Source organism: Cucurbita maxima, unplaced genomic scaffold (genome assembly GCF_002738345.1).
Source record: "Cucurbita maxima cultivar Rimu unplaced genomic scaffold, Cmax_1.0 Cma_Scf00015, whole genome shotgun sequence".
NCBI classification, from domain to species: domain Eukaryota; kingdom Viridiplantae; phylum Streptophyta; class Magnoliopsida; order Cucurbitales; family Cucurbitaceae; genus Cucurbita; species Cucurbita maxima.
The window spans coordinates 622,357-643,038 of NW_019272031.1; the positions used below are offsets into that span (position 1 = coordinate 622,357).

General features: G+C 38.1%; 1 long non-coding RNA gene across 1 annotated transcript; it reads right to left on the minus strand.

The window, feature by feature from the left end:
* Positions 1 to 1,008: 1,008 nt before the first annotated feature.
* LOC111490550 lies at positions 1,009 to 20,076 on the minus strand. The gene is made up of 3 exons (XR_002719588.1): positions 20,065 to 20,076; positions 19,656 to 19,660; positions 1,009 to 1,515 (listed from the first exon to the last, which is right to left on the minus strand). It is a non-coding gene; the product is annotated as an uncharacterized LOC111490550 (long non-coding RNA).
* Between the last annotated feature and the right edge of the window lie 606 nt (positions 20,077 to 20,682).

Sequence of the window (20,682 nt, forward strand, 5' to 3'; positions counted from 1 at the left end):
TGATTAAGGAAAGCTAGTTATGAAATGTTTATTAAATCTGTTTGATTGAGATTCTGATAAACTATGTATGCATGAGGAGGATGGGAAACTTGTGAAATTTGCGTTCCGGGTAAAGATGGACGTTATCTTCCCGTTGAGCATGTTTAATAATATTGCATGAACTGCTGCGTGTTAACTCTTATGCATGATGATTGCTTGTGTTATCTTTCTTGATGAATAAGAAGAAATTACGAGCTTAGATTAGAGTGCTTGTGACTAAGTGGGCTAGATGAGACCCTAGATTGGGGGACCTCTAGAATACCGTGCAATTAGACCCGCAGAATGATTACCGGCGGATTCAGAGCCTAGATTTCAAAACCCGATAGGTTTGTGAGACCAGGCACGAGAATCCTAGAGATACATGAATCCAAGTCTAAGCCACCAAGTGATATGAACCAAAAGACATCAATCATACAATATACTTCAATGAAGATGTGAAGAAAAGGTTGTCAAAATTATCAAAAGATGTTTCAATTCATGCCACATTGAAGAAGAATGAAGTTTGATTGTTATAAATTTTGGGTGGGTTACAATTTAGAGTTATTGTATTTCATTTATGTATTTTAAGACTTTATTTACTATAGGTTACAATTACATAATGGTTAATTATGGCCATTAGGTATGAATGTTACAACTCTTGGAATGACTTTAGTAGTTTCATTTTGAGGCTATATAAAGCCATGTATGTTGAATGTGTACGAGACTTGAAAAATATAGTAAAAGAAGCATTTGTGCTCTTCTTTAGCCAATGGCTAAGTTTCTTTGCAATTCTATGTAGTTTAGGTTGCACGTAGAATCATTCAAGCTCGACATGATCAATCTTGCTTGTGGAGTGATTCGAATCTCAAGCAAGTGTTCTTACCTTGAGATATTTGATCAACAAGAATCATTCAAGCTAGACATGATCGATCTTGCTTGTGGAGTGATTCGAATCTCAAACAATGTTCTTGCCTTGAGAGATTCGATCAACAAGGTAATCTGAATCTTACTTCCCTTGTAGTGGTTCCTTATCTTATCACCAAGGTCCACCCTAGAAAGAATAATAGGTCACCACGGTAACTGCAGGTAGCCCGCTAGAGTTGAGCAGTGTAGATAGTCTCATCAGAACCTCCACTTCCCTCTCTCCTCCGATACCGTACCGTCGAGACAGAGCTCCGGTACGGTGATCGTTGAGCTTTGCAGATCCGGATAGGGAAGTGTGATAGGTGCCCAGCCATAGTGGTGATAGCTAAGGGGTCTTCTGAACAGGACTCCTGGGCCTAGAAACCTGTCCCCGAGCGGGGAACGTGGAGCCACATAGGATGACTCAGTAGCTGACCGGCACACAGGGGGTCGCACCCCGTTTAGTGGATGTATGGTCCCATGTGAGGGTCGTCAGCTAACCTCCACGGATGATGTTCAGAGAGAGTCACGTATTCAGATCCAGCCATACGATCCCCTCAGATTTACTTATGAGGTCGTGCCTCACCTTAGGACCTTGATCATATCACTGCTTAAGATGGGCAAGCCTCCGAAGATACAGAAAAGAGAGTTGCAGCTTAGATCACTCTCCTTAGGAACCCGAGAAAGACCGTGGTTACCTACCAAGATAAGGATGCGAAAAGAGCCTACAAGTAGGCTGCTTACTGAGTATTTTTATACTCATTCCTTTCTACTTTTTTTTATTCCTTTCTACTTTTTTTTTTTTTCAGGTGAGTGATACCATGGATCGAGGCGGGAATGCATGCTGAATCTTAATGCCACAGAGGAGTGTCCCAGGGCGTCTAGGAGTTTGTGCAAAATTTTGTTTAGATTTGTCATGCACTGTTTTGTAATCCGTTTACATACTTTCATACTTGAACACCTTGTTTTGGATTTTAAACCTTTAACATAATGGCTAAACTTTTTGTAATCTCGTCTTCTCTATTTGGTTTTTTTTTTTACGATTTCATTGCATAGTCTGTTGGTCCCGCCCTCGATTTCGAGATTTAAACCTTGGGCTGTGACATATTAACTCTCGATTTCTTCATCAAAAGCGCTCAACTTAATCTAATAAAGTTAAAGAAAGACTCAGTTTTGAAGAAAATCGATTGTATGTAAGATTTCGATCCTTACCCCAAAATTTTACACGAAAATAATTTTCTTCAATTGGACACACTGTCAGTCTTGTTAACCTTTGTGGTCTTCTATGGAAATATTCCTTGGAGGTGCAAAAATCGAACAAGGTATGTTTCTCTTTGACAAATTTGCGTGTAGGCTCAGATTTAATGTTCGAGCTTCAACCTTCTTCCTTTAATAGCGGACCAAATTTGGAAGCTGTGTTTGAGACACCTTCAACACTTTATTTCATCACCAAACTTTTGGAGAATCTCATTAGAAGGTGTAGAAGCAAGTTGGAAGAAAAATGGTTGACTATGGCTCTCAAATTTGTAAGAAATCCGAGATTTAGAAACCAAAAATCTATGAGGCTATAACGACTCACAGTTGAAGGCTCGACTTAGCTCGATTCTTGCTCCAAACGAAAATCCCTACTTCAGGCTTTATAAAGGGAGCTTAAACCGACATTAAAACTTCTAGATTGTAATGAATTTGAGATTGAGTTTTATAAAATTTCTACCATAAATATCTTCTCCGATTAGTGGGCAACTGATCTCTATTTTGAATTTACGCTAAGTTTGAGAATGACCAAGGTGTGGTGGTTGTGAGCTGATTTAAAGTTATTGAGCCATGATTGAATAAAACGTTAGGATCATAGTCAAAGTTCTATAAGTATTTATGGAGATTGACTGTCGTATGAGATTTTCGAGATGTCTTAAAGTTTCGAAACCATTCGAGTGTTGGAGCCACCATGGATTTTTCCTACCCATACAAAGGTGTTTGAGAGGTAATACCATATTAAATTTCAAGGTTCTTATTTAAAACTGGATTTTTAAATATTCTAAGTTTTATTACCGGTAAGAATGTTTATGCACTCTTATTAGGAAGGTTTATGCACCAGGATTGTAGGAGAAAAATAGTCAATGATCGGATACTTTAGCAAGATTTGGAGTTGGTGACTTAAAAGATAAAGTAACACATAAAGACTAATCAAGTCATGATCTAGTTAAAGGAAGGAAACAAGTCACCTCGAAGAAAGTAGGAAGGTTTGAATTAAGGGTGAATGTTATATCTAAGTTATTCCAACATTAATATCAACACGAGATCTGAGCTTTGATTCTACTTGAAATTTTTAAGATTATGGCCAGGACAATTTAGTAGAGTTGAGGTAGACCGAGCCATAGGCACATGAGTTACTAAGTCGAGACTTCACACTCCTTAGCATTTGTGCTAGAGAGTTCAATAGCACTGATCATTAAGAGGAAAGAATTGGCTCACATGACGATATATTGAACATTAAAAGCTAATCTAGATAGTGATTAAAACGAAAAACACTCATTCATGTAGAAACAAGGGTTCCCTCAAGCATACGAACCAAGAAGACAAGGTTAAAAGTTTTTCTCTGAGTTCGACATAGTTGTGTGAGTTAGAGTGATGGTGTTGGGCTCACTAAATTTTCACTGCTTAAATACTTTTCATGCAAGGATATTCAAGGAGGTTTTATAGACCTGCTTCATAATAGTATTCATGTCGGTAATCGGAGGCTAATCAAAGACAAAAAGGATAACAAGATGAGCCCTTAAGCAAACTTGATACCTCTATATAGTGAGTGTTATACCAAACTCTCCGATTAAGAGTCTTAGTTGAATAAAATATTTTCTTTAGACATTGAATATTATAGAATGTGGTCTAGTGAACCATTTTAAATGAGGAACAAATCATAGTTTGTCTAGACTTATTCGGAGATATAAAGTTGTAGGTTCCCTCCCTTTGACAATGTATAAGGTTTGTTCAAAATTTTGAGTTTGACTCAATCAATACATGAAGCACAACTTATACTTACCATGAGTTAGCAGAAGAGCTTTGGAGGGTTAAAGAATTTGCTAACCTCAGTTACAGTATACGGATGTGCTATATGATATACGAAGGTTAGTAAAGTTTAATGATGTTATGAAGAGATAACTAGTTAGAGTACTAAGGCAACTGAAAAAGTAAGTATCCTACCTCATATTTACTAAATTAGTGATTCATAGTGAGTGAATCTCACGTTGGTTAAGTTCTTCAACGTGGTAGGTCACGTGCAGAGTTGTTAAAGAATATGTTCAAACAATTGGTTAATTAATTTGATGGGTACTAAAAGGTTCAACAGCTTGAGAGATTATGTCATGAAATTCATTCTAGGTTTACATAAGATAACAAAAGGTCACACTGCCATTCGAGTAATGGTGGGTTGTTGCACTCACAAACTTACACATGTTACTTTGGATAAAGTCTCGACCCTATGGGGAATAGGCGAAACTTTTATCGTGTTTAAAAACTATGTTATTTTTATTTTCTTGTTTAAAATTATATATTAATTACGACATGCATGTAATGACGTCTCTAATTAAGGTAACAAAATTAAGGGTGTTATAGTTGGTATTAGAGCCAGACATCGGGCGGTGTGCCAGCAAGGGCAGATGATAGTGAATGCTGGAATGACCATGGAAGTTAAGATAGGAAATTAGTATGCATTGATTATCATTTAGTAGTTGCTAGATGGATCGATCCCACATCGGTTGGAGAGGGGAATGAAGCATTCTTTATAAGGGTGTGGAAACATCTCCCTAAGAGACGCGTTTTAAAACCTTGAGAGGAAGCCCGGAAGAAAAAGCTCAAAGAGGACAATATCTGTTAGTGGTGGACTTGAGCTATTACAATATTAGTCTCGAGGTATTGCACAGATTCAAAACCACTAGAAGTAAAATTATCGTTTCGAAATCATTTCAGCAAGTGAAATTCTAAATTCCCTTTTCGTCCAAATGACACTAATTTCATTACAAATCTCTTAATTGTGCTAGAAAAGAAATACTAAAATGATCTATATGTTCTCAGAAATTACACAATGAATCTATCATCAAAAGGAGTCCAAAACTGATCATAACTTGCCATAATTTGGTTAGTAGCCCGACAAAAACAAAAAGGAGTTTAATTGATATTATCGAGATGATAGATTAGAGGTTGAATTGGACAATGAGGAGCATATTTAGGTTGGTACAAAGAATAAATAGTGACTCTAGCCTAGGCTAAGCATGTAATTGACTTAGTGTTGGTGTAAGAAGAATTACAAGATGTATGATGACGAATGCCCCGTAGCTCCTGCACGCATCATAATGTTATGTTATGCTTATGTATGCTATGTGATAACGTATAATGTTATGTTATGTATGTATGTGATGTTCTATTATGCCATGATATGAATGAAATGAAAAACTATGCATGTCATGTTTTGCCATGTGCAGTCATGTTATAGATTATATGATGATGCAATATGAAAGTCATGATGATTACTATGCATTCGTGACTCATATGTGTGCTATGACATGGATGAAAGGAAGAGCGAAATGATTTTGATTTTATGCTTTGACTTTAATCCATGGGAACCTCATGCATTTATATATGTCATGTACATTAGGATACTTTCCTGTTATGTTATGTTATGTTAGTACGAACACATACCTTTTATATTTATGTTCATCATGATATCATGCGACTCTTTTCCTTTTGTGGCGTTCGACGACGCGTTAGTGTGTTTAACCCGACCAAGTTAGACCCAAGGGTACATATAGGATCCCGCTTGGTGGATTCATGTGCGTGGGTCATGCATGGGGAAGTACCACATATCCAACCCTACACAGATATGTATAAAGCTCAAGACTATGCTATGTTGTTTTAAAAGATATGTCTTATCATGTTATATGTGTGTGTTTTTATTACTCAACCACAACAATGAGATTACTTACTGAATATTTTTAAAAATACTCGAAGTCATGGGCTACTCTTACCTTTTAGGTAAAGGTAAAATCCCTTCAATAAAATTTGAAAATAGAGCTATTTCAATATATTTTTTAATTTTCATCAATGGGTTGATGAGTTTTAGGGTCATGTAATCTTTGAACCGTGTTTAGATCATTTTGGGCATCATAATCAAATGTCGTGTGAGACAGAAGTGACAGTTGTGAATCGCTCCGAAGAAGAAAACAGATTGCATTGAAAAATTCCATTGGAGTTCGCATTCTCTCCTTCCTTCGATTTATGTTATGCAATCCCTTCCCAACTCAACACGTTGCGATCAACTTTTCGTTCTGTCAACGATGAAGTTGCCAACGATGCTATTTTTCTTTTCTTTTCTTTTTTTTTTTTTGGGTAATTTGGTGCTATTCGATTAGCGTTTATCTACCGTTAAAAAAAATAATAGGTGATACTGTTTCCTTTTTTGTTCATTTTCCTTTTTAATGAGATTACAGGAGAAAAATGTTTTCAGGGTATGAGTAGCATGAGGGATCTTTCACTTGGTTTCTTACGCAACTATATTTTTGTAATCTTCTCTATATTATGGTTGTTATGCATTAATATGTTTTTATTAGTAAACATCTCGGGATACTAGGGCATGAGTTTATAAAATATTTAAATAAAATTATTCCATCTATGGCGTATGCAAAACATATGCCTAGCATGGAAATTATGACAAGCATTAGTTTCAATGACTTTGATTTTTATCATTATATCACATTTCTCAAAGTAATTGTAGTTTGTCACGATGCAAGAGCTATTAGCCTAGGCAAGGTTATGTTTCTGTGATGATATGACTAAGGTACGATCATGTAACGATATGACTGTGATAGTTTTGTGTGACCATTGAGGTAATTGTTGTATCAGTTACACGTTATGAAATGACATGTTAAAAGCATGAAGAGTTATGTTATGTTTTCTAAATTGTATGTATACAGCATGTTATGAATGACATTATATCACGATAAATGAAATAAAATGTAACCCCGTTAGGATTATGTATGATGCATAGACTGAAAAATGAGAAGTGACAAGTTAAGCATGAAAGATGATAGCTGGTTATATTCATGAGTGATAAAAGTAGAAATATTGGGGACCCCATGCATTATGTGTGCTCATGAATATTGGAGACCTCTGCATTACGTGTGCTCATGCATTTGGGAGGATTCCTCTATTCCATCACGAGGGGACGGATGCGTACATCCAATGGCAGGACAACGATCATTATGTTTGCATAGTGCTGCCGTGACAGTTATTGGTTCTAACAGGTGTTCGGCCAAAGGAGTTCCTAAAGTATGCTCGCCCGACAAGGAAGGTGATCCAGTGGTGTGCGAACTGACTGGTGAGCCCATACTCGCATGTATGTGCTGTGTGTAGAGTATATGGTACACGTCCAAATTACCCGTTAGGACAACACTGTAGGAAAATAGATTGAAAGGATAGGTCCCATCATTGCATTCGCATGTTCTTGCATTTAACCCCCCTATAGTGGGGTCACTTACTGTCAAGACCCGACTTTCGAGGCTTCGAAAACCGGACCGTGAACCAAAGGACGAAATCGAAAACAAACAAAAAGAAAATAAAAGAAAAGAAAAGCAAAGTAAACGATAAGAATACCATTTAATTAAAACAAGAGAGAGAATATTTGTTTCAAAATTATTACAGGAGGAATTACAAATATAAAAGGAAATACAAAAAACTCTAAAAGACCGACAAGGGACTGACGCTTCCGAACGACTCCCTCTGTGACCGTACAGCTCTCGAACGCTCCTCCACCTCGACCGGTACCTGAAAGAAAACAAAGAGTAGAAAGGAATGAGTATAAAAATTATACTTAGTAAGCCACCTACTTGTAGGCTCTTATCGCATCCAAATTTTGACAAACTTCCACGGTCTTATTCTTTGGCTCTAGGGCATCTAGTTTAGGTCTTTATTCCTTGGGGCATGCCCCTTGGGCTTCTTTAGTTCTTTGTCTTTTCATTTAAACCCAAAGAGTTCCCTTATGTCAACCTGTGTTTAACTGGTGCGCTGCGAGTAGCTACCTCGACATGGCTATGAGACTACCTGGTTGCTTACCTAGGAGGTGAGTTGCAACCCCCTAGTCCCTTGGTAATCCCCCTTTGTTCGGGGAGGGCTACCTCCCCCATTCCCATCCAGCTAAATGGTTCCTTACAACGTGGGTCTCCCGTTTCCCATGCTAAAACGACTTTAGAGCAGTCGAGTCCTGATCAGGAACCCCCTGGTCTCCCACGAAGACATTAGCACCAATCACACACAAGTAACCTAAGGGTACTCTAGAGGTAGTACGCTTACCATGGTAGTTTCTTATGCTCCAAGGGAAGGTTAGGTCTATGCTTAGCGTCGCTCTAATCAAAATTCCCTAGACATTATCATAAATGTGGGTCATGGAAATTAACTAAGTGTGCACACATCTATCATCCAGCATCATCATACAAAATTCATGCAAAGTACACATATATGCTCAACGGAGTGATAACATCCATCAACTCCCGGAGCGCAGAGTTCTCAAGTTTCCATTTTTTCTTTTGGCATGAATTAAACATATACATGTAAAGCGGAAGCTTAAAACATAAAAGCTAACACTCAATAATTCTCATAATATTTCACATAATACATCCATACTCCTAACAATCAAATTACTTACATTCAATCATGGAAAGCTACCACCTAAGGTAATTAAACTAACATGCATGCATAACCAAGCGACTCCTACAAGTATTTCTTCCTAAAGTTCCGTAAGGTGACTTACCTTGACGCGTGTTCTTCGTTTAGCGCTTCTACACCAAAAGGGTATCTACTAATACTGATTTTTCACTATTTAAGTCCTATTTCATATAAAAATAGGATTAGAGTTGTGATTGGGAGGAAATTCGGGAAAACAGAAGTAAAACGGGCTGAAAACAGTACCTCACGCGCTTACACGCGCCCGATAAGGTGTTACACGCAGGCGTACAGACGCGCATGAGGGAGGGAAGACGCGCTCTGAAGTGTTGCCACGTGGCGCCCGGTGAACGGTCAGACGAGGTCGAGGTCGTCAGTTCGAAACTGAAACGAGGCGCTGGAAATCAGAATTCTTTTACGCTGACGCGTGGCAACGCGAAGCCGGGTTGTGCGCGGGTATCGGGTCGCGGACTCGGGTAGCGAGCCGCCGATCTTCGAATCCTGCCCGACGCGAAGTATTTCTTTGATTTTTTCTTTTCCAGTAGACGGTTGACATGAGGCCCTTCTTCTCCGGCGAGGCGCAGCCTCCTCCTCCTTTCTCCTGCGATTTCCAGCATACGATTACTTTTTCCATTTTGCATTTTCACATTTCGTTCTACTTAACTCGGATCAACATGGTTCCTCCATCAGATTTGTAGAGCGTATATTCATCTTTAGGCAGGTATTTTTTCTAATCCCCGGGATAATTATCTTAGTTTGAAGATGGCAAGAAACATCAATACCTATTTCTTTGACGAACGCCGAACGCCGGAACTCCTATTTCCGATCTGAATCGATTCCAACTTCCTTCACAGGTTTTGAGCGTAATCTTGTGGAGATTAACATACTCAAATTTTAGGTTCTAACTCTTACTATATCTCACATATGGAAGGAAATACGAGAATCTAGATTCAAGAACTTTATCTTTAGATTTTTCCTCGTTTTTTGATGGTTTTGGACGATCTAAAAGTTAAGAATGTTCTCCTCTAAGTTCTGTGAAGATTTCATGAAGAAGGCTCGGCTGGAAACGGATTCCTCGTGGCTAGAGCGGCCATTACCTCCCTTTCTCTCTCTAAAACTTTCTCCCTCTCTCCTCCTTTCCTATTCTTTTCTTTTCTTTTCTTTTCCCCTCTTTTCCTTTTTTTTTTTTTAATCGTATCTCACTAAACTCAATTCTAGGGGTTTGACAAGAAGGGAGGGTATAATGACTAAATTACCTTTGGAGTTGACTTTGACCATATTAATAATTTTCCATCATTTTTCTTTTATATTTTTCTTTAATTCTTCTTTTATTTCCACTCATTTTTCTCTTCGGTCTCATCTCGAACTTTAGTCTCTAAGACCTTCAATAAAATATCGAGAGTTTGACTTTAAAGGAAAAATTAAATTTTAAGCTTTCTATTGAAGCTCGGCTCTTACACTTACTGAGTATTTCTTTCCTGTACGACTGACGATGACATCGCAACTCAAGACCATAACACATGCATAGGATAGTGGTTTTTTTTTCTTAGAGTATTTCTTTCCTGTACGGCTGACGACGACATCGCAACTCGAGACTAGACACATGCATAGGATAGTGGTATTTATTTTCTTAGGCTTACGCTATAATAGGATATTTTTAACTTAAATGCCATCGCAACTCGAGACCATAGTGGTATTTATTTTCTTAGTATTTATTTTCTTAGGTTTAAGCTATAATAAGATGTTTTTAACTTAAACGCTTATTTATTTTATTTAGTATTTATTTTCTTAGGCTTAAGCTATATATTTTCTTAGGCTTAGGCTACAATAGGATGTTTTTAACTTAAACAGTTATTTATTTTATTTAGTATTTATTTTCTTAGGCTTAGGCTATAATAGGATGTTTTTAACTTAAAAAAAAAAAATATTTTATTTAGTCTTTTGTTGTGTCGTTTTAAAGATGTTTTCGAAACACGTAAGTCCATGACTGTGTTAATTTAAATGAAGTCTTCCGCATTCATACAATAGCGACATTAAATTAAGTAGAAAATTTCAGGTCGTTACAGTTGGTATTAGAGAAAGGTTGACCTAGCTCGATACCATTTGTAACGGCCCAGATCCACCGCTAGTAGATATTGTCCTCTTTGGGCTTTCCCTTTCGGGCTTCCCCTCAAGGCTTTAAATGCGTCTGCTAGGGGAAGGTTTCCACACCCTTATAAATGGTGGTTTGTTCTCCTCCCCAACCAATATGGAACATCACAAGCAGGATGTAGAACAACGCGTATCGGGACAACCAGCCCAGACAGCATTCGAATAATCGACTAGTGTATTAGGAACAGTGGATGGACGAAAGGTAAGACCAAAGTGGAGTGTTCCTCTGACATAGCGAAGAATACGTTTGACAGCAAGAAAGTGATCTGCAGTAGGGGCATGCAAGAATTGGCTAACAGAATTGACAGCATAGGAAATATCTGGAACCATGAGCACTAGGACCGACACTAACCTTTGTTTCAGATCTTGGAAGCTAGCCTTACATGTTTCTTTCCATATAAACTGAACACCTTTCCTAGTTAACTGCATGAGTGATGAGGTTATCTTGGCAAAATCTCGTACGAACTATTGATAGTACCCTACCTGTCCCAAGAAACTATGTACCTTAGTAGCTATAGTCGTGCAAGCCCACTTGGTGACAACTTCCACCTTTGTAGGGTCCACTAAAACCCCATCCTTAGACACCACGAGCACTAAGAATGAGTCTGTCGTAGTCAAAATTCTCATTTGAAGAACTTAAATACAACTTATTTTTCCCTCAAGATCACAAGGACTTTCTAGAGATTGTACCTTCTATTCTTAATCCGTTTTCGAGTACACCAAGATGTCATCTATGAACACAATGATAGATGTGTGAGATACTCCTTGAATACTCGATTCATTGATCCTATGTATACCACAGGGACATTGGTGAGTCCATATGACATAAGACTCATAATGGTCATACATCATTTTAAATGCTATCATCAGCACATCTCCCTCTCTAATCTTAATCTAGTGGTAGCCTAATCGAGGATATATATTGGAGAACATTGTCACCTCATTGAGTTGGTCAAACATATCTTCTATACAGGAAATAAGGTACTTATTCTTCGCCGTTGTCTTATTCAATTCCCTGTAGTCGATGCATAAATACATTGATTCATCATTCTTCTTGACTGTAATAACCGAAGCCCACCGCTAGTAGATATTGTCCGCTTTGACCCCGTTACGTATTGTCGTCAGCCTCACGGTTTTAAAACTCATTTGTTAGGGGGAGATGACACCCTTATAAGGTGCCTTGTTTACCTCTCCAACCAATGTGGGATCTCACATTGTCAAACAACACGGGTGCACTCCAAGGAGATACGTCAGGAAAGATGAAACCCTTGTCTAACAAGACTTACAGTTGCTCCTTGAGTTCTTTTAATTCTGCTAGTGACATGTATGAAAATCATACTATGAAGAGAATAGATTCTGACCTTCCTGTCGAGACAAACAAAGTGAAAACCCTCAAGTGGCGCACATCCAACCACATGAGGCCCAATATAGAAGAATGTCATGATGTGACTTAGGAGGATGGTGCATCATCCAACTCATCATATAACGTGCATATTGAAAAGGAAGTAAGACATAAGTAAGATAGGAACAAGGAGCAGACATGAGCGTCACAAATAGGCTTATTAAAGGGTTGAGTAGGGCCTTGAGCTTTAATTTCAAAAGTTGATATTCTGAAGGGAATTTAGACATGTGGTTCTAAAGTCAAGTATGTCCCTATGAAATATAAAATCACGCAAAATTTGGTGTCAATCAGACACCAGACAGACACTCCACGACACCATATGTTCATTCACCAAAATCATGTTTACACCCACCAGTTTGAAAATGCCTCAAAATGTACTATAGGGGGAGACAACGTGTCACCTCTCCACCAGCCCTAGGCCCTCTAGTCTAAGTGAGCTACCTGTGGCACATATGTATGTCACAATGAGTATGAGTATTCTAAGACAAGTGTCTCGGGCGACTTCCTTTGAAATGGGTCTTTTAAGAAAAGTATTGAGCGACATGGGTGTGCTGGTATTACGCCATAGGCCATGTGTCAGAGGTTGGATTATGCATCTGCTCTCTAATATAGAGTACATAAATGATATGGCATGGACACGGGAGGGACAATGCCACGATATATTTTATATGGATACATGTTTGGGATGTCTCGACATTATGAACAACACATGGACTCGTTCTCGATGGCATGACCGAGCGAGCTACGTTGACCGATGACACCCCATGACTTGGGATGATGTCAAGACATATGGGCCATGTTTCTTGGGAACCAAGATGATGTTGGATGTGACATTGCATTGAGAAACCTTGGCCTCAATCAAAGGCAAGGACAAGTCGAATGACTTGGCCTAGTGTAGAAGCAAGTTGATTGTGTCGCAGACGATTGAACATACACGTACAGACATCGTGTGTGGCCGAATAAGCTTAGATTCTATACAAGTGATATCCGATGGGTGAAGATAAACCTTGCCTGAGGTTCGATGCAACCATAAAGCTGGGCGAAAAATAAATATGGTTATTTCTTATTTTATTTTTTTCAATTCCTTTGGCCTATTAGCTTAATTGGTTAGAACGTCGTGCTAATAACGTGAAGGTCGCAGTTATGTAACCTAAACTCGATTGATTGGATTAGGAGCTACCGGTCTGCAATATGCATAAAACCTATTTCCTATTAGCTCAATTGGTTAGAGCATCGTGCTATTAACGTAAAATTCGTAAGTTTGACACTTGTATTGGCCAATTTCATTAGTTCTCTTAATTAAGGGGTTACATAAAACCTTTGTCCTATTATCTAAGGTCGTAGTCACATACTCAATGATACGAGCACTACAAATTTTAAAAGATAATGACTTAAAGTAAAGTTTTAAGTTTAGTATACATAAAATTATCTAACCTAAACTACTAGATTAGGAGCTAACGATCTTATGGCCTATTGACTCATTTGGTTAGAGCGTTGTAATAATGACTTAAAATTTGAAAACTTAAGTTCTATGTTGGGCTAATAACCATTAGAAGTGCGTAGGTTTGATACTTGCATGGGTCAATTTAATTAATTCCCAATGATACCTTTAATGATATGGAGTTACAAAATTACAAATTTAATGATACATGGTTAAAGCACTACAAACTTTAAAAGATATAGACTAAAAACTATTAAATCGATTAGGAGTTACCGATATGCAATGTGCATAAAACCTATGACCTATTAGCTCAGTTGGTTAGAGCGTTGCGCTAATAACACGAAGATTGCAACTTGTACAAGGTTACAACACTACGAACTTTAAAGATAATGACTTAAAATTTGAAAGTTTTAAGTTCTATTATGCATAAAACTATGTAACCTAAACTCGATTGATTAGATTAGGAGCTATTGATCTGCCATGTGCATAAAAACTTTGGCCTATTAACTAAGTTGGTTAGAACATTGTGCTGATAAGACAGAATTAAGTTCTATTATGCATAAAATTATGCAACCTAAACTTGATTGATTAGATTAGGAGCTACCGATCTGCAATGTGCATAAAAACTTTGGCTTATTAGCTAAGTTGGTTAGAACATCGTGCTAACAAAATACGAATGTCTCAGATTTGATACTTAGCACGAGTCAATTTCATTAATTCTAAATGATATCTTTAATGATACGGGGTTAAAGCACTACAAGCATTAAAAGATAATGACTTAAAGTTTTAAGTTTATTATGCATAAAATTATGTAACCTAAACTCGATTGGCTGGATTAAGAGTTACCGATCTACAATGTGCATAAAACCTATGGCCTATTGACTTAATTGGTAAGAGCATCGTGCTAATAATGCGAAGTTCGTAAGTTTGGCATCTGCATGGGCCAATTTTATTAATTTTTAATAATATCTTTTCATGATACGAGATTACAACACTACGAACTTTAAAGATAATGACTTAAAATTTGAAAGTTTTAAGTTTTATTATGCAAAAAAATATGTAACTAAACTCGATTGGCATTAGGAGCTACTGATTTGCAATGTGCAACTCTTGGCCTATTAGCTAAGTTGCTTAGAATGTCCTGCTAACAAAACACGAAGGTTGCAGGTTTGACACATGATACATGGTTAAAGCACTACAAACTTTAATGACTTAAAAGTATTAAGTTTATTGTACCTAAAATTATGTAACCTAATCTCGAATGACTGGATTAGGATCTACTGTTCTACAATGTGCATAAAACCTATGGCCTATTAGCTGAGTTAGTTAGAGTGTCGTGCTAATAATGCGAAGGTCGCAGGTTTGAAACTTGCATGGGCCGAATTCATTAATTCTTAATAATATGTAACGTTTATCATAGAATTCTTACCCGTGTAATTTTTAGACTGATCTAAAATAAATGGGTCGGCGGTCAGCATAATGGCCGCATATTTGGTTTGTCCTCGGTTGGAAGAGTTGTTTCTGTGAGAATGAGAACAATTAGTGGCTGCGAATGTCGTAGGAGCGGAGTCAGAAGACTAAGGGAGCATTGGAACAACTAAAGCTCAACTGCAAAATAGGGGTGAGAGCGCAATAGAAAAATAGGGGAGAGGGGTGAAGAGAGCAGTAGAAAAAGCTAAAAAATCGGTGTTGAGTGCTGAGTCCACAAAGGAACCAGTGCACTTTATCAATGTCCTTGACGGGCCTGCCAATTGCATGAAATGGGTGTTTTGTGTTAAATATTTGTTTGATGGATCGGTCGAGTGTTTCAAGACTCGTCTTATTGTCAAAGGTTATACTCAGGTTCGTGGTCTTGACTACACCGACACTTTCAGTCCGATTGTCAAAGTTACCACTGTCTGTGTTGTGTTTTCTATTGCGGTCACAAATAAATGGCCTCTTCGATAACTTGATGTCAATAATGTTTTTCTCAATGACACTCTTATTGAACATGTTCATATGGAACAACCTCCTAGGTATATTGATCCTTTATTTTCCACTCATGTCTGTCTATTAAAGAAAGCCCTCTATGGTTTAAAGCAAGCTCCTCACATCTAGTTTTAGCGTTTCTTCTCACACTTGATTTTTCTTAAAATCGCGCTAACACGTCCCTTTTTATCTTTCATCAGCAACCCAACCTTATCTATTTGCTTATTTATGTTAATGACATTATTGTTACCGGCAACAATTCTTCTCTTATTGACAGTTTTACTCGAAAGCTTCATTCTGAGTTTGCTACCAAAGATTTGGGTTCTCTCAGTTACTTTCTTGGTCTTGAAGCTTCACCCACTCCTGATGGTCTCTTTATTAGTTAGTTAAAATATGCCCGAGATATTCTTACTCGTGCTCATTTGCTCAATAGCAAACCAGTCCACACTCTCATGGTTGTTTCTCAACGCCTGACTGCTGATGGTTCTCCTTTCTCTGATCCTACTCTCTATAGATCCCTTATTAGCGCCCTTCAGTACTTGACCATTACGCGTCTAGATATTTCCTATGCTGCAATTATATCAGTCAATTCTTGCATGCCTCTACTGCAGATCATTTTTTTTGCTGTCAATCATATTTTTTGCTATGTTAAAGGAACACTCCACTTTGGTCTTATCTTTCATCCATACATTGTTCTTAGAGCGCTAGTGGCTTATTCGGATGCTGATTGGGTTGGTTGTCCTGATATTGATCGTTCTACATCCAGCTATTCTATTATCTTGGTAACAATCTCGTTTCTTAGAGTGCCAAAAAGGAATCTACTCTCATGCTCTAACAGTGAATCTGAGTATTGTGCTCTTGCCACAACTGCTGCTGAACATCTTTTGGTTATGCATCTTTTGCATGACCTCAAGGTTTCTATTTCACAGTAGCCCTTGCTCTTATGTGATAACAAAAGTGCTATTTTTTTTAGCTCTAATCATGTTTCTCATAAGCAGGACAAACATGTTGAACTAGATTATCATTTCCTTCGATAACTTGTTATCGCTCGCAAACTTGGCACAAAATATGTACCTTTCCATCTTTGTTATTGTTGGCAAACTTCGCACACAATAACTTCCATCTCCATGTTGCTGATATCTTCACAAAAAGTGTTTCTCGACCTCACTTTGAATATTTCAGATCCAAGCTTCACGTTCATTCAAATCTGACGCTAGGCTAGCGAGGGGTGTTAAGGATATTTGCCTTACCGGCTTACCATATTTGCCTTTTTTATTAAAAGAAAATATATTCTAATTATTTGTTATTCTTTCCTTTTATTGTTATTTCCATATTATTTGTAATTTACCCTAATTCTTTATTCTCTCCATCATTATAAATAGAGAACATTCACCATAATTTATGTTCGGTGGTTTTAGCAAATATTCTCAGGTTAGAGCGCCGTGCTAATAATGAGACGGTCAAATGTTTGACACTTGCATTGGTCAATTTAATTTATTCTTACTGATATAAAACTAAACTCGATTGGAGATACTGATCTGCAATGTGCATAAAACAAAGTTTGTTAGAACGTCGTGCTAACATTATTCACACTTGCATGGGTTAATTTTATTAATTCTCAATGATATCTTTAAAGATACGGATCTGCAATGTGCATAAAACCAAGTTTGTTTGATCATCGTGCTAACATTGTTCACACTTGCATGGGTCAATTTCATTAATTCTCAATGATATCTTTAAAGATACGCGGTTAAAGCACTACAAACTTTAAAATATAATGACTTAAAGTTTGAAGTTTGTTAGACCCACATCTGTCCCAGTTTGACTCAAAGGATGTTTCATTTGATCAGATCCGCATGGTGCCACGCGTCAACATAAGGAATTTCACTTCCCAGCGTGTGCCTGCGGATTTGAACCCATGACTCATCAGCGCAGCTGACCAACTTGAGCATGCCATGTAGCAGCACCAGGACGTGCGTCCTCTTCCATCAAGCGCGTCCGTATGGGTGCTTGGCATCGCGCATAGAGCGTCTTTCCTGCGAGTGGAAGTGTGTGTTGCATGTATGAAGGTTAGTTTCCTTCCTGTTCGACTTCTGTTTGCTCGATTTTTATCCCAATTCTAATCCTAATCATATTTTTATGTGAAATAGGATCTAATTGGACAAAATGAGTATTTTTGGATACATTATTTGTGTAGAAACACTAAACAAAAGTCACACATCAATCATGTTAGTCACCACATGTTATTTAAGAAGCAATACTTGTAGGGAACTAATGCATTTACCTTAGGTGGTAGCTTTCCATGATTGAATGTAGTTAATTTGATTGTTATGAGTATGAATATACTATATGAAGTATTATGAGTGTTACTTGAGTGTTGTAAGTATGCTTTACGCCTCCGCTATTTATGTATATGTTTAATTCATGCTGAAAAGAGGATGAGAATTTGAGAACTCTGCGCTCTGGGAGCTTGATGGATGTTATCACCCCATTGAGCATGTATGTTTACTTTGTATGAATTATGTATGATAATGCTAGATGATGGTTGTATGCATACTCAGTTATTTTCCATGACCCATAATATGATAAGCCTAGGGATTTGTGGTTGGAAGTGACAAGTTACTGAGTCTAGACCTAACCTTTCCCTAGGAGCCTATCAGATCACCACGGCAAACAAAGTACCTTAGGAGTGTTCTTAGGCTACAATTTATATGAACGGTATCTATAGCTTCATGGGAGGTCCAAGGGTTCCTAATTAGTTCTCACTGTTCCTAGCCGTTTTTCAGGGAAAATGTGCCCCCATGTCTTACAGACCACTAGCTCGAAAAGGAGGGGTCATGCCCCCCAATAAGGTGGTCTATCATGGGCCTAGGAGGTACTCAACACACCCCCTGGTAAGATACCATATAGTCTCAGATGCCATGCATTAACGCCTCATAGAAAGACACTGGTCATTAAAGCTCGGCATAAGGAACTTTTAGGGTTTAAATGAAAGGATGGAGAACCAAAGAAGCCCCAAGGGCCAAATAAGGTGGTCTATCATGGGCCTAAGAGGTACTCAGCACACCCCCTGGTAAGATACCATATAGTCTCAGAATGCCATGCAAATGTAGCGCCTCATAGAAAGACACTGGTCATTAAAGCTCGGCATAAGCAACTTTTAGGGTTTAAATGAAAGGAAGGAGAACCAAAGAAGCCCCAAGGGCCTAATAAGGTGGTCTATCATGGGCCTAGGAGGTACTCGCACACCCCCTGGTAAGATACCATATAGTCTCAGAATGCCATGCAAATGTAGCGCCTCATAGAAAGACACTGGTCATTAAAGCTCGGCATAAGGAACTTTTAGGGTTGAAATGAAAGGATGGAGAACCAAAGAAGTCCCAAGGGCCTAATACTAGAACCAAATGTCTTATAGCCAAAGAGAAGTCCATGGAAATCTGTTAAGCTTAGGATGCGATGAGAGCCTACGAATAGGTGGCTTACTGAGTATAATTTTTATACTCATCCTAGTTTTCCTATTTTTTTCAAGTGTTCGCAGGTTGCCGATCAAGATTGAGGAGCGTTCGAGAGATGTGCGGTCATAAAGTTGATCTTTCAGGAGTGTCAGTTCCTTTTCAGTCATTTTGGAGTCGTGAAAGATTTGATCTAAGATTTTGAATGGTTCGATAAAGCATGAGCTTAGCTTTCCTTTACATCCGAAACTTAGGACGCCTTTTACAAAGTCGCCTTCAAGAATACCATGTCCCCTAAACTCATATGCCTCATGTCAGTGTAACTCTTTTATCTATTCTGAGCCATGCACATTATTGTTCTAATCTTTTTCATGGCCTCACTGGTAGCTTGAACTATCTCTTGTCCTGAAAACTCCTATTCACCTACCTCGTCTCAACACACTCAGGTTCTTGTGGTCAATGTAGATATGATAATTCTCTCCATACAAGTAGCCTCCAGATTTTAAGTACAAGCACTACCATAGTTAACTCCAAGTCATGGGAGGGGTAGTTCTGCTGTAGTCCTTCAACTGAAGGGAAGCACAAGCGATCACCTTCTCGTTTGCATCACTACACATCCTAGTCCTTTTTTACTGGTGTCACTAAAAATCACATATCCTCCTGAGCTCTCTAGAACTGTGAGCACTAGGGTCGACACTGACCTCTATTTCAGATCTTGGAAGCTAGCCTTACATGCTTCATTTCATATAAACGAAACACCCTTCCTAGTCAAGTGCGTGAGCGATGAGGCTATCTTGGCAAAATCTCGTACGATTCGCTGATGTACCCTACCAGTCCCAAGAAATTGTGTACCTTAGTATTTGCAGTCCGACGAACCCACTTGGTGACAACTTCCACCTTTGTTGGGTCCATTGAAACCCCATCCTTCGACACCATGTGCCCTAAGAATGAGCCTACCATAGTCAAAATTCTCACTCGGAGAACTTGGTATACAACTTATTTTCCCACAAGATCACCAGGACTTTTCAGAGATGTACCTTGTGTTCTTAATCCATTTTTATATACACTAGGATGTTGTCTACGAACACGATGACAAATGTGTTGAATCACTCCTTGAATATTAGATTCATTGACTCCATGTATACGCATAGGCATTGGTGAGTCCAAACGACATAACAAAAAACTCATAGTGGTCATACCTCATTCTAAATGTTGTCTTCAACACATCTTCTTCTCTATCTTAATCTGGTGGTAGCTTGATCAGAGATCTATTTATGGAAAACACTGTCACCTAGGTCATCGAATGAAAAAATCAGTCTCAACCGTAAACGACATTATAAAGTGAGTGATTTTCTTCATTTTTCGATCTTATGCAATACTCATTGCATAGGACGCCCCCAATCACATGTCTCGACATGTACAATTTAGTGATCACATTGTTTATATCATATACAAAAGAAGGTTGCTTCCATAGTTTCCCCAAGATAAGGTACTCAACCTTATCCATGTACTCTAAATTATTTTGACTATATACTTGAACTTGATCCACTCTTATGTCTCTACATATAGTTCAAGTAATCATACTATAGCCAGAGTATTCTTAGTTTATTGGATTTAGATTAATGATCGTAAAATTCACT